The 14,175-nt window shown below is 49.1% G+C and overlaps 1 protein-coding gene across 13 annotated transcripts in view; it reads left to right on the top strand.

Moving 5' to 3' along the window:
- Pik3cd (phosphatidylinositol-4,5-bisphosphate 3-kinase catalytic subunit delta) overlaps nucleotides 1-14,175 on the top strand; it is a 46,582-nt gene that overhangs the window by 11,200 nt on the left and 21,207 nt on the right. For 6 of the 13 annotated variants that reach the window (XM_036178087.1, XM_036178089.1, XM_036178086.1 and 3 more), the window contains exon 1: nucleotides 8,200-9,574. The gene's annotated coding sequence lies outside the window, so the exon portion shown is untranslated. The other 7 variants (XM_036178084.1, XM_036178080.1, XM_036178079.1 and 4 more) reach the window with 6 other exon arrangements.

Genomic DNA, 14,175 nt, shown 5'->3' with positions numbered 1-14,175 from the left:
AATGCCCATGAGATACCATAGCAAGCAGCCAGCTTGCTCTGGAAGGGGCTAACGTGCTACCTCTGGACCCACTGGAGACCACCTTGGTGCTCCCTGTCTCCCCTTCCGTCTTTAAACCTGGAGAACTGATCCCTCTGTGTTTGCAGTCAGGGAGTTAAGGATGTGGACTTGTACAGCCTCTACCTGCTAGCATGGTCAGTGTAGGTGTCATGTGCCTTGCCAGATGTCTGTGGATTTCATTTGCATTTTGATCGAGCCAAAGAGCTAGTTTGGGCATTTCTTTCCCTTTTTGTTATCAGTAATAACGTTGTTTAGAACAGGCCTTCCCAGTGGGCGTGGAAGCTGGTAGCTCCTACTGCAGCCCTGGGTTGCTGTGATACTGGGAAGTGTCTGTTTGATCCTTTTTTCCTCCTTATGTCTTGTCACACAATTCCTAAAACTCCTTGGAACCTGCTAATTAATAAATGTCTTTTTGCATCTACTGAGGTGACTGGTAGCTGCTCCCTCAGTAGATCAGGAGTGGGGCTAGTCACTGGCAAGACTAAGTCCTAGCCAGATTTTTACACAGCTTCAGCAAGCTAGGAGGGGCTGCCCATTCCCATGACACCAATTAAAGAGGGATGGTGAGATGTGTGTGGCCACCTGGGAAAGTTAATAGACAATGGGGTCCCAGGCCCCCAAGTTTGTCTTTAAGGCACTGACGTGCACTTCCTGTTGAAACCGGGAAGGGTTCCCAGAAGAGACAGGTGTGCATCTTGTCCTGCAAGGTGGTCCGAAAAGTCTACATTGCTTGAGAGGACAAGATGGCTGTCAAATGATGACTGACTCTCTAGTCACTCACTCTCTGGGTGACTGCCCTCCTCTAGAAGGTGTAAGGGAGGGTAGGAAGGGATCTGTCTGTGAGGTTTTGCTTCTCCTGGAATCCAAGGTGGCTGCAGCTCTGTCTTCAGCCAGAGTGGAAGAGACACACAGATAGGAAGTGAGGTAGACACACTAGGCTTTCCTCCTTCCCTCAGTCAGCGCTTTTTAAAACAAAAGCAGTTTCTCAATGCAAGTTCCAGGCTAACCAGGGAGAGGTAGAAAGACCCTATTGAAAAAACCAAAAATCAATCAATAAATAAAAGATAAATAAATAAAATTATAAAGTTCAGTCTTTGCTTCAAATGGCTGCCTATGGGCAGAGTCCTGGAGAGTAGTACCCCCATTCGAGTGTGACACGCCACACCCCTCTCACCTCTGTCCTCACTCTGGCAGGTGCTCCTTAGAAGCCTCTGGAGTGTCACTTGTGAGAAGTATAGGTAATTCTTTCCCTGAGTACTGATGCTCAGTACTAGGAGGGCAGCAACCCAAGGGAGGGTCATAGGAACCCCTCTGTATGGCATGCGTAAGAGAAGCTGGGGCATTGTAATTGTCCCTGGAAGTGGAACAGCGGTCTCTGCATCATCTCCAGCTAGACAGTGTCATAGTTGAATTAGACAATGATCAGCTGGTATCTCCCCACTGCAGAACCCACCAGGTACTTGGTGTGTGGGCAAATTCATCGAATCTCCCAAGTCAGCTTGTGTGACAGTAGAGTGGGGAGACAGTCTGTTCATCCCTTTAAACTCAGTCAGCCTCGAAGTGGGTCATGCCATCCAGCAGAGGTTGCGAGAGCCATAGGCTTTCCTTGGCTGGTCCATAAGGCTGTCTTGAGGGGGAGGATACGGTCTCACTAACATGGATGTATATCATGCCTTAAAACCAGCACCTTGGACCTTGGTGAAGCTTTGGTGGTTGAGTTTTATGTTATTTGATTATTTATTCATTTTGGATTATTTTATGTGCTTGTGTGGGTGCCTGAGTGTATATATGTGTACCACATGTGTGCAGGAGGTGCCCACAGAGGCCAGAAGAAGGCATTAGATCCCCTGAAACTAGAGTCGTAGGCAGTTATGAGCCATTACGTGGGTGGGGGAGAGGGGAGAAAAGAGAAGATGGAGGAGAAAGAGGTATTTAGATTATATCATCAGGCTAGGGACCAGGCTTCTAACCCTGGGCCTGATCCATGGCACTGTCTCTCTGCTAGGATCTGGCATTTAACACAGGCTACTTACTGCTCTTACTTTGTGACTTGGGAAACTTGCCTGCTCTCTAAGGACAACTTTGTTTAGCTTAATGCTGCCAAGTTCATTTTCTTAAAATTATCTTCTCACTTGGTCCTCAGCAGTTGCCACAACATATCTCTAAACTGATTCTAGAAAATTAGGGCCAGAAACCCACCCTGACCCTAGTGCCTTTTGTGAGGAACTTGCAACTTCCTATTTGGCCCATTATTCTAACTTTGCCCTCTGTAAGTATTCACAGTAGGCCTTTTCCACAGAGCGCCTTTCCCAAAGAATTCAGGTTCACAGGCTCTCGTTGGGAACCTGAGACTCCCAGAAACTGTGACAGATACTCTCCCCTGTGAATACTCCTAGAAGCTGCCAGTGTGTGCTATCTGTCTGATTGATCCTTGCTTCTGAGCCCAAGGTCAACCCTGTGTGCTGGTTTTCCTATCCTAGAACAGACAGTGAGCTGTGGAGAGTTTAGCCAAGAACGTTCCAGAGCTTTTCTCCTGGAAACACTAAAGCTTTTTTGGTAGACACATGAACAAGGCTGATTCGAGCATCATTTTCCTCGGCCTACCCACCCCTGTCTATGCCCTAAGTCACAAACTCTGGAAGCCTCAACTAAGACAGACATGTAATAAGAGCTTAGGGAACTGACCCCAGAGGAGATGGAAGCTTCAGGTTCTAATTAACTTGGCTTTTTAAGTACAGTTGAGTGACATTTTTAGTTAACTGGAGGGTGAGAATTCAAAGATTAATAAAAACATGTAAAGAGGGTGGGGGAGAGAGGGCTCTTGTAATCGGGGTCTCCCATAAAAGTATCAAAAGACCAGAGCAGCACAGGTGCAGGCCTGTACCCCTCTCTAGTCCCAGCTACTCAGGGAGCTGCTGCAGCAGGATCACTGGCACTCAGAAGCTAGAAGCCAGCCTGGGCGATGCAGCAAAGACCCTGTTTCTAAACGAAACAAAACAGTCTATCCAGGGGACAAAGCAATAGTGAGATTATGTAAATAGATATGGAATCTTGTCCCTTTGGGGGATAATTCTGCACTGTCCTCCTATTTTCCAGTTAGAATTTAAAATATACATTTAACACATTTTGTTGTTAGTTGTATCTGATTTTCCCCCAACTTTAGTCCCTGCTGTATTTTTATTCTGTTGCTGTGACAAACACCACAACCCATTGGTGATTTGAATAAGAACGGCTCCCATAGGCTCATAGATTTGAATGCTTGGTCACCAGGGAGTGGCATTGTTAGGATGTGTATTAGTCATGGTTCTTCAGATTAACAGAATTTATAGAATGAATCTCTCTCTAGATAAAGGGAATTTATTAAAATGACTTGCAGGCTGTAGCCCAGCTAATCCAACAATGGCTGGCTGTGAACAGAAAGTCCAAGAATCCAGTAGTTACTCAGTCTGCAAGGCTTCCGGCGATGCTGGAATCCCGAAGAAGTAGACTCTAATGCTAGTGAAGGAATGGATGTGCTGGCAAGGCGAGGGCGAGCAGGCAAAGAGCAAAAGCTTCCTTCTTCCATGCTCTCATACAGGCTTCCAGCAGAAGGTGTGGCCCAGATTAAAGGTGTGTCTCCCACCTTGGGGCTTTAGTTCCATATGTAGTCCAGTTGACAACCAAGAATTTCCATCATATAGTCAGTCCATCATTGAGGGAAGTCAAGGCGGGAACTCAAGGGAGCCATGGAGAAATGCTGCTTGCTGGTTTTCCTCTCTAGTTTGCTTACGCACAGGCTCATGTTTAGCTAGTTTCCTTATGTAACCCAGGACCACCTGCCCAGGGAATGGTGCCACCCATAGTGGGCTGGCAGTCCAGACCATCCACCATGCACATATCTATTCCCTTCTCAGATAACCCCGGGCTGTGCCAAAGGTAATATCCTCTCTGGTCTTGTTGTGTCTAACCACTGCTAGGAATGCTGATGATACCACTTTAGGAAGGAAGCAGCAAGGCAGTTGGGACCAGGCAGGCAGCTGAGAGAGGTGGGATGACATCACAGACTGGTGACCTGGAAGTGTCAGGACAGGAGGGGAGGAGTGATGGATGGAGCAAATAAACTACTTGAGTGGAACAAGGGCTCCTATGAGTGGGAGTATTTGGTTTCCTGTTCTTAGGCTAGAGTACTTACAGAGAGTTGGCTCCTTTTGGCAGTAGCAAACAGAGAGGCGAAAATCTAATTTTTCTATTTACTCTTGAGTTTTGACAATAGTGAAACTCCTAAGTGTGTATGTGTGTTCATGTGTGTGTGGGTGCATGTGGAGGTCAGGGGTCAACAATGGGTACCTTCCTCATCTTTGAAGTTTTACAGGCATGCACCTCCAAGCCTGGCTTCTCTCAAAATGCTTTTGAAAACTTTATTGTATTATTACTGTTGGGAGTGGGGCACAGGCCGCTATGCGTGTGTGGAGGTCAGAGTACCACTTTGTGGAGTTGGCTTTCTCCTTCCTTCCACTTTTACAAGGCTTCTGGGACAGACCAGGTTGTCAGGCCCACAGAACAAGCCCCTTTATCCGTTGGGCCATCTCTCTGGACTTGGCAAATTCTTTAATGGTTTCTGTCTTTCTGTATTTTCCAGCACAGTTCTAACATATTTTTGTGATACAGACATGTCACCTTTTTGTGGGTTTTGCCATTTCAAAGAAATCTTGTTTCCCACCCACCCCACCCCCTGGACTCCAAGAGGAATTAGTATCTGACGGTTTAGTTTGCACCCCAAGCCGGTCACTGGGGTTCATTGTTAATGGGGATCTTGTCATTGAGTCTGGAATTCACTCAGACCTATTCCATCAGAAAAGAGTGGAATTGTGGGGGGAACACTATGTGTTGCTCCTGTGGAGTGCAGAGAGTCCCCCCCACATGGAACAGAGGGTAGAGGACCTTGGAGTTTTTCTGCTTTGGAAAATCTTTTTGGTGGCCGACAGTGGGAGTCATTAACCGGTGAGAGCTATCTCTCCTCTGCACCCAGGTGGCTGTCTGAATTCCCCCCTCCCTGTCTGCTCTTCAAGATCGAGCCATGACTTTTCTTGGGCTCTGGGGTCTGAGTGGCCTAGGAGACCCCAGGCTTCACACCTTGGAGAATTTAGGTGGGCTCAGGATCTCCAGGCTGCCCTCAGAAGATGGCTCTGCTCCCAGACTTGCTTGCAGGCACAGAGGGCTCCAAGGGGCAGGACCCTGGGTTAGTCCCCATACTAAGCTGGCTACACCCAGTGACCCTGGTTTCCGTTGCTGCAGAGGTCAGTTTATGAGGTCACAGCCGGTCGCTTGAATCCTGGGGCAAACACAGCCAGTGTGTTTACATTAATAGCACCCTGAAGGTGTGTTGATTTTGTTTTGTTATTTAGGGACAGGGTCCTCACTCTGTAGCCCTGATTGCCTGGAACTCCCTTTATAGACCAGGCTGGCCTTGAATTCACAATGACCCACCTGCCTCTGCCTCCTGAGTGCTGGGATTAAAGTGCCGCCATGCTGAAAGTGAAGATGTGTCGGACATCTAGACATGATACTGGGAAAGAATTGCATCCTGCCTGTCTAACTCTCCTCCTAGGGTGCTCTAGCTCCAAGGCCCCAGGCAGAGCTGCTGGGGGCCGTGGGAAGCTCCTGGCCTGGGCTTTTTGACTCTTGCCTGGGGACCTCCCACATCCTGGCCATCTCAGCCTGGCCTAGTCCTCCCATGCTTGGTTCAGCGAGTCCTGGGAACCTCTGGCTCGGCTTTTGTCTTTTCGCTCTTCACTCACTCCAGGGCCTTCCTAGGACTCTCTTTGTTGGTTGGTTGGTTTTTTGAAATAGGGTTTCCTTGTGTAGTCTTGGCTGTTCTGGAATTTGCTCTGTAGACCAGGCTGGCGTTGAACTCACAGAGGTCATCCTGCCTCTGCCTCCCAAGTGCTGGGATTAAAGGCGTGCGCCACCACCGCCACCGCCCAGCTGCAAAGGATTATTAATTCTAAGAACATGGTAAGAAGACAGGGAAAAACAAGAGGTGCATGGGTCCAGTGCAGAACCAAACTGTCTCCATAGTAGTTGTGCTGTGTGAACTGGGCCTCTAGCCCCAGCTGCTGAGGATGCTGAGGATGGAGAGTTCAGGGTCAGCCTGGGCAACTTAATGAGATGGTCTCAAAACTTGGGAGGCAATAGAAAGCAGATTTCTGAGTTCAAGGCTAGCCTGGTCTATGTAATGAGTTCCCGGCCAGCCGGGTCTACATAATGAGACCCTGTTTCAAAGAAATTTTTTTATAAAGGGCTAGGGATATAACTCAGTGATAAGAGAGCTTACTCAGCACACTCGAGGCTCCAAACTAAAACACGGCATAACAGAACAGCTGAGGGTTGTGTGTACATGGGACAGTAGGGTCTCCTCATTTACTGCCCCAGGGAGAACAATAGCTACCTACTGTGGGGTTCCAGGATGGAACCCCAGCCCTAGTACAGCAGAGCTGTTGGAAGGAACTTAGATGTGTGAGGGAAAATCTTGGATAAATCACTTGTTTTTAATTCCGTGTGGGGGAATTCCCACTGATAGACACAACCGGCATGCTGGATCTGAGCCCAGAGTCCAGGCTCATGGAATACTTGGGGGACAGCAACTCCAGATGGGACCCAGGTTTGAATGTTCTGCCCTTGCCGGTGATGCCCTGGGAACCAAGGGGAAAGTGCTGCTAGCTGGGGTCTGTTGTTGTTCTTGTTGTTTTGTTTTTGACAACTTGACACAACCCAGAGTTATCTGGGCAGAGGAACCTCAGTTGAGAAAGCACCTCCCACATATTGCCTGTAGGTAAGTCTGTGGGTATTTTCTTGACTAATGATTGATGGGGCCCAGCTCACTGGGAGCAGTGACACACTTGGGCAGGTAGTCCCCAGTGGTCCTCAGACAGTAGGTTGAGCAAGACATGGGGAGTAGTAAGCCTGTAAGGAGTATTCCTCCGTGGTTTCTGCTTCAGTTCCTGCCTCTAGGTTCCTGCCTTGGTTTCCCCCACTAGACTGTGACCCGGGATATGTAAGCCAAATAAACCTTTTCTCCTCAAGTTGCTTTTTGTCATGCTTTTTTATCACAGCCATAAAAAAAACGAACTAAGACAGAAAGACGCTGGGTAGATCTTCCTTTATAAATAGCGCCTTCTGTCCACTGATTGTAAGAGACCCTAGCCAGGACTGCCTATGCCTGTCATCTCGGATCATTCTGCTGTTCTGGGGCTCCTTGGTGGGGAGATGAGGAGAACCCTGAAGACTCCTGCCTTAGCCTCTGGCTTCCTGCAAGAGTAACCAAGCGTCTCCACTTCATAGCACCCAGGCGGCTATTCTTCTTCCTCCCCAAACCTGGGGTATTAACACTTGCGGACTGTGCAGGGGTACAGCGGGCTCTGGCCCCTCCCCATCCCGGAGATGCTCCGCCTCCGACCGCGCCCCGCCCCGCCCCTCCTGGCCGCCCTCTCCAGGCCGTTGTTGAGCCCGCCCCGGGCCGCGCCCCTCCGCCGATGCCCAGCTCGCTCTCTCACTCACCGCCACCCCTGCGGGCTGCACACGGCCGCCAGGAGGCTGGCGCCCTCCGGTCACTCGGGGACCCTCCCGCCGTGTCCCCTGGGCAACTGTCTCCAGGGAGACTGAGCCCGCCCCTGCCACCGACACCGGGTACGAAACCCACCTGTGCGGGCGTCTGTGGGGTCCCTGTGCCTCCCCCCTAGCCCCCCCACTGGCCAGATGCTCAGCCCCGCCCAGCACTGGGCTTTGTCGGCCTGGGTTTGGGTGAGCAGGGCAGGAGGTCATCAGGAGTCCAGGGTGGAGCGGCTTAGGAGAGGCAGGAGCATCAGAGGCAATAGCACCCCACTGGAGAGGTCGACCCCCACACAGGGTCGCCTGCCTGGGATTCCCTGGTCTCTGTGTGTGGTGGTGGTGATGGTGGTGGTGGTGGTGGTGCCGGGAGAGTGCTGAGTTGCATCTTTTTGTGACTCTGAGGATGGAATCCTGGGTGTGTCTTCTGCCGCCCTTGGTGGAATGAGCCGGACCCTCAATGGGCTCCCGACTAGGATGGACGAGGTCGCGTTTGCTTAGGACGAGCGGAGCTGTTTACTTCTCAGGAACCGAAGCAGTTCGGTGCGCGCTCCCCGCCCCCTCCCCCGTTCCTCCCTTCCCCCTGTCCCGGATTCCCAGCCCAGCAGTCGGCAGGATCCCTCCCTCCCTAGCTTTGCCCTTGAACCAAGAGGGGCTAACAGAAGTCATACGGAGGCCTGGAGTTCCTGTCCATCTTCCACGTGGGACTTACTCCTTCCTACTAACCCTGGTGCAATTTTTTTCCTGGCTCCTTATCTCCAGTCCTGAATTCCTGAGGATGCAATCCTCTGAGCTCCATCATGCTTTCTGCTTTCTCCTTCCGGTTTTCAAAGCGCTTTCTTTCTGCACTCCCTTCAGGTTCCATGGTCCGTGCTACTACTGTTTGCTATTTTCACTGGTCAGCATGTAAGTTATTTCTTCTTTTAGTCTTTGGACAAAGCCTGGAGTGTCTCTGCTGATAGTTTCTTGGAAAGCCCTAGTGGTCCACCCTGGATGCCGAACTGAAGGATGTGTTCACACCCACCCAGGCTCCTGCAGCAGGGTTGCTGAGCATCCATTGCAGGGCCTGTGCTGGCAGACTAGAGGACTTGAGCTTGGCCCCTGGGAAGTCTGTGTTTCTAGTATACACTGTTTCTAGTGTACTCCTATGGGCTTTGCTTTGGTCTTAGGGAGAAGCCAGTAGTTGGTGAGTGTGATCTGTGCCTCCTCATCAGCCCTTCCCACTCTACCTATTGGGATGGAGGCTTAAGTTGCCCCACTGCCCAGGTGCCCAGGACCAGGGTGTCTGTTATTCCCCTCTTAGGGGTCAGGTTCTTAGTAGGGATGCTCCCTCTTCTCACAGGCCTCCTTTTCATCTCTAGCCCAGCAAGGAAGACTTTTCCTTTAGTCTTGGCTTTGAAAGCAAATCCGCATGGAGAGTCAAGGTCTAAAGTTCAGGAGCCTACTTCTTTTGCAGCCATGAGATGAAATTCAAACTCAGGCATGGCTCAGATCAATTAACTTTGCTCTAAAAAAAGAAAATAAAAGAAAACCAACAAACATCCGAGTCACCTGTGTGTACGCCCCTGCTTCAGGTCTGGAAATGCTTCTGTGCCATCACGGGGAGCTGGGGTGCTACTGACCCAGCAACATGGGATTGGTTTACAAGAAGAGACACAGGTGAAATGGTTCCCTTCAGTGCTGGGGGCTTTTTGCATGCTAGGCAAGCACTCCCACTGAGCTGTATCCACTGCCCTGAGATATACCCCATACCAAAATGTCCTGGTTTCTGAAATTCTGTGTTTAAAATGTTCTTTCCTCATCTCATCTTTTCAGAATTATGAGGAGCTGAGAGTCCCCAAAAGTGGGATGAAGTTCACTGATGGCAAAGCCCCTTTAATCTCCCAGGCAGAAGGGCCTTGGCTAGTCTTTCTTGGCCCATCCCAAAAAGGTAGGTTGGGGGAAGGGAGAGAAACTGTATTATAGATAGGAGTGTGGAAGAAAATCAACCCTCTCTGACTTGTCAGTGAGATGAGCATTCTCAAAAGAAGCGAATGGGGCCTGAGGGTGCAGCGGGTGGCAGCATTAGGTAGGGAACTCTGGGTCTACAGAGTCTTGGATAGTCACAAGATCAAGTTAGGATTCTCCTTTGAGTTTCTGGGCCATTGACTTGGAAGAAGAATGTTTGAATCCTTGGTCCCCAGTTTGTGGAACTGTTTGGGAAGGATTAGGAGGCATGGCCTTGTGGGTTGAGGGTATTCCTGGTGTCTCTTTCTGCCTCATGGTTGTGTCTCAAGATGTGTGCCCTCAGCTTCCCCAGTACTGTGCCTGCCAGCCTGCTGTCTGCTCCCATCATGGTCATGGACTCTGACCTCTGAAATCGTGAGCCCCAAATAAACTCTCCTACAACTTGCCTTGGTTATGGTGTCTTGCCACAGCAATAGACTAGTAACTAAGACACCCCCTCTCCAGGCAATAGGCAGTGGGTGTGGGTACTAAGCTCTGTGATGGGGAAGTCTGGGGTTCCCTTGCAGTCGTTGTGGGTACGTGGTTATTTTTTGTACATGGAGAACGTTCTGTTGAGCAGCTGCTGTCATTTAGATGAGGTAGGGCCAGTGTCCTCTGTGAAGCTTCCCTCAGCCTCTACCTCGTCATCTCTAGGTCTTTCCTGTTGCTTGCTAAACCTCTTTGTTGGTTGTGAATCTCTTTCAAAATTAAAATATTAGGCAAAATTTTAAAGTTGAAAGGAGGTAGAAACAGAACCACCACAGTGGAAACTTATTTTTCCAAACTGCCTTAAAATTTTTTTCACCCTTGTTATTATTATGCCTGTTTGGGCACACTTAGGCCATGATGGTGTGTGTACAGAGGTCAGAGAAAAATTTGTGGAGTTGTTTTTCATTTCGTCTATATGTGGGTTGAGTTGAGAGGAGTGAATTTGGGTGGCCACCCTTGCCCAGCAAACACCTTTACCTTCATCTCCATGGCTCAGGAAATACCTTTAATAATAATTTTAGCAACATGCCTTTAATCCCAGCACTCAGGAGGCAGAGGCAGGCTGATCTCTGTGATTTCAAGGCCAGCCTGGCCTACATAGCAAGTTCCAGGACAGCCATGGCTACACAGAAAGACCCTGTCTCAAAAAATGAACAATAACAACAAAAATATTTGTTTTTATTTTATGTGTATGAGTGTTTGCCTGCATGTATGTATGTGCACCATGTGTTCACAGTGCACATGGAGTCCAGAAGAGGGCACTAGATTCCCTGAAACTGGAGTTACACATCTTCTGGCAACTATATGCCCATTACAATATGAACTCACAGCAGCTGTGATTTCCCACAGTGGGTTTGCACGAGAATGAGCCTGTCCTTGGTCAGGCATGGCTGGAGGAGGGGCTCGGGGGCTCTACCTGTCACTGCCGGACTATTTACTGCTGGTAGCTCCCGGGAAAGGGGGAGTCATTGCCCTCAGCTGTTTGTTCACTAGAGACTGCCAGACTCCAGTGAGTAATATTGTCCTGGTTAAATTAAATGGATCAGAAAACAGAAGAGTCACGAGTCAGGAAAAAGGGCTAGTATGGAGGAGGGGAGTTGGAATTGGACAGGAGCTAAAGGGAGATTTAAAAAAAAAAAAAGTTGTAAGACCCAGACACTTGACACAGAATGATGGGAACATGGTGGCGTGGCTTCCGCCCAGTCGCCAGGCAGGGCCTTGCAAATCCTCTCTTTGCTCTCGCAAGGACAGTGACCATCACATCCTGACATTGATTGCTGACTCCTGAAGCTCTTTACACAGTGAGCTCTCCCAGTGTTCAAGTGGGGTTAGTGGCTTGTTTCAAATGTTTGTCCCCAACTGGTGGCACTCTCCTGGGAGGCTGTGGAAGCTTAAGGGGTGAGGGTGGTACCTGCCCCCAGATTTTGCTGTTCTGTTTCTTGGTCTGCCATGATGTGAACAGTCTTTCCCACAGGCTCCTACAGCCATGAACTAGCTGCTCCATGCCTCCCTAGCTGTGATGGACTGAGACCCCCTGGAACTGAGCCAAAATAAATCTTTCCTTCCTAAGTCATTTCCTCGAGGTATTTTGTCACAGCAAAGCAAAAGTAGCTGGTCCAGTGCTTTGTTCCTACATTGACCTGGCAGCCCTGGCTGGTCCAATGCAGTTAAGTTCTTAGCAGGAACCACTCAGACAGACAGAAAAAGAAAACAGGATGTTGCCACATGGCTGTTTGTTGCCTCTGCAAAATGCTCTTGCGTATTAAAACTAAGGTAGCAGGGACTGCAATGTAGCTCAGTTGGCAGAGTACTTGACTAGGCTGCCTGAAGCCCTAGTTCAGTCCCCAGCAGTGCATAAACAAGGGGTGGAGGGGCATTTGGGAAGCAGGAGAATCGTAAGTTCAAGGTCAGACTTAGCTACACAGTGAGTTAGTTCCAGGCTACCTTGAGAGTCCGTCTCAAACAAACCCCTATGGCATCAGAAATGATGCTGTTTGTTTGTTTGTTTATTTGTTTGTTTGTTTGTTTGTTTTGAGACAGGGTTTCTCTATGTAGCTTTGGAGTCTGTCCTGGAACTCACTCTGTAGACCAGGCTGGCCTTGAACTCACTGAGATCCACCCACCTCTGCCTCCTGAGTGCTGGGATTAAAGGCATGTGCCTCCACTGCCCCAACTTGAAATGATTTTTTAAAAAGATTATTACTTTTTTCTTTTTGAGACAGAGGCTTTCTGTGCAGTCTAAGCTGACTTCGAACTCACACAGAGATTCACCTAATTCGCCTCCTAATTGATGGGATTAAAGGTGTGAGCCATTGTACCCAGCTTTATTATTACAGGTGTGTGTGTGTGTGTGTGTTGTCTGTCTGTCTGTCTGTCTGTCTGTCTGTTTGCACGTGAATGAAATGGCCTTGGATCCAGGTCAGAGGCTTCAGATCCCCTGGAGCTGGAATTAGAGGTGTTTGAGAGGTACCCAGTGTGGGTTCTAGAGGAACCAAACTCTGGTCCTCTAGAAGAGCAGCATATACTCTTAATTATCGATCCATCTCTCCAGCCCTGGTTTGTGGGTTTTTTTTTTTTTAAAGAGGGTCTCACTATATAATTCTGGCTGGCTAGGTGTGTACCAATTGGCCATGAACTTGGGACAGTCCTCCTGCCTCAGCTTCCTAAATGTTATGATTATAGCTGTGAATCTCTGTGCCTAGTGTTCATTTTTAGAGGCAGGGTCTCACTAAATAGCCCAGGCTGACCTTGAACTCATGGTCCCCCCTGCTTCTGCCTCTTTGGTGCTAGGATTATAGGTGTATGCCATTGTGTCTGGTTCATTTAAGACATTTTTTTAGATGTGGATTTTCAAATATGTGACACATACCTTTTTATGTCTTTTTGAGGAAGTTGATGGAAGAAAGTCTTCCACTAATGTAAGAAAAAAGGAAAAGAAAAAAAAAAAAAGAATGTGAACCAGGCATCCTGCCTATGTCTCAGTTCTGGGGAGCAGAGACGAGAGGTCAACCTGGGCTCCAAAGCCAGAAGGAAAACTGAAAACAAATGGAAACAATGTGCATCTGTATCTATTTCTCATTTGGCTAGGCTGCCCACTGGCTTTCAGTGTTTCCAGTGCTATCTTTGAGACTTGGGAATGACAGGAAAACACCACCATGTTGAGTTTTGTTTTCAATTACTATAACTAAAGCCCGTGGCAGGCTGCTTACAAAGAAAAGATGTTTATTCAGTCCATAGTCTTGGGGGCTGAAGGTCCAAGGTCGTTGCTCAGTTACTGGTTCAGCCTCCGAACCTAATGCTGGATGGCTTTGCAGTGGGAGCTAGAGCAGGAGGGAGACATCTTAGCACTGCCCGGAAGCCAGAGCGAGGGGCGGGGCTAAGCTCTCCTTTCCTGAGGATCCTTTCCTTTTCCTGTCACCTGGTTTCCTGCCTCAGGGCCTTTGTGCCTGTTCCTACCATGTTCCTAGCACCTGGTCTCTGTTTGACCCATCATCCTGACTCCTTCACTCACTGGACCCTTCCCTTTAATGTGGCCTCACCCAAGGATCATTCCACCTGCCTCCATTCACAGGACACCTCCCTGCAAGTTCCTTTTTGTTTCAGTCTAGCTCTTTGGCTCCATGAAATCATCTTGTTCATTCCATTTCCTTCCATTAGACTAAACATTCCCTAAGAGCCCTGATGATGCCCGTCAGCTGTCTGCTGGACACGTGAACATAAACTCAGTGTAAATGAGTCAAGGAAGGTAGCTCTTCACCGTCCCTTCCTGGGGGCCTCCAGGGCTGTGTGGGCATCCACAGCAGGATAACTGTCTCAAGAATGTCCCTTCTTAGGGAGTGTCCTTGGAGACTTGCTGGGAGGTGACCTTTTGGGTAAAAGGGGCCACACTTTTGGACTCTGCCCTGATGTGCCCACCTGTGCTGGTTGTCCATATAGGTTGATTGGGGCTGAGAAATGGGTGCCTGGATTTGAGGGGCTCCTGCAAACTGGCCCCTTGCCCACGCTGCTGTGTTTAGCATTCACAGGACACTGCCACACAAGTGTCTTTGTGTGATG

This window comes from Onychomys torridus, chromosome 2, assembly GCF_903995425.1.
Source record: "Onychomys torridus chromosome 2, mOncTor1.1, whole genome shotgun sequence".
Taxonomy (NCBI): domain Eukaryota; kingdom Metazoa; phylum Chordata; class Mammalia; order Rodentia; family Cricetidae; genus Onychomys; species Onychomys torridus.
The sequence above is the reverse complement of the archived record's forward strand: the minus strand, read 5'-3'. Positions and strand labels throughout refer to the sequence as shown.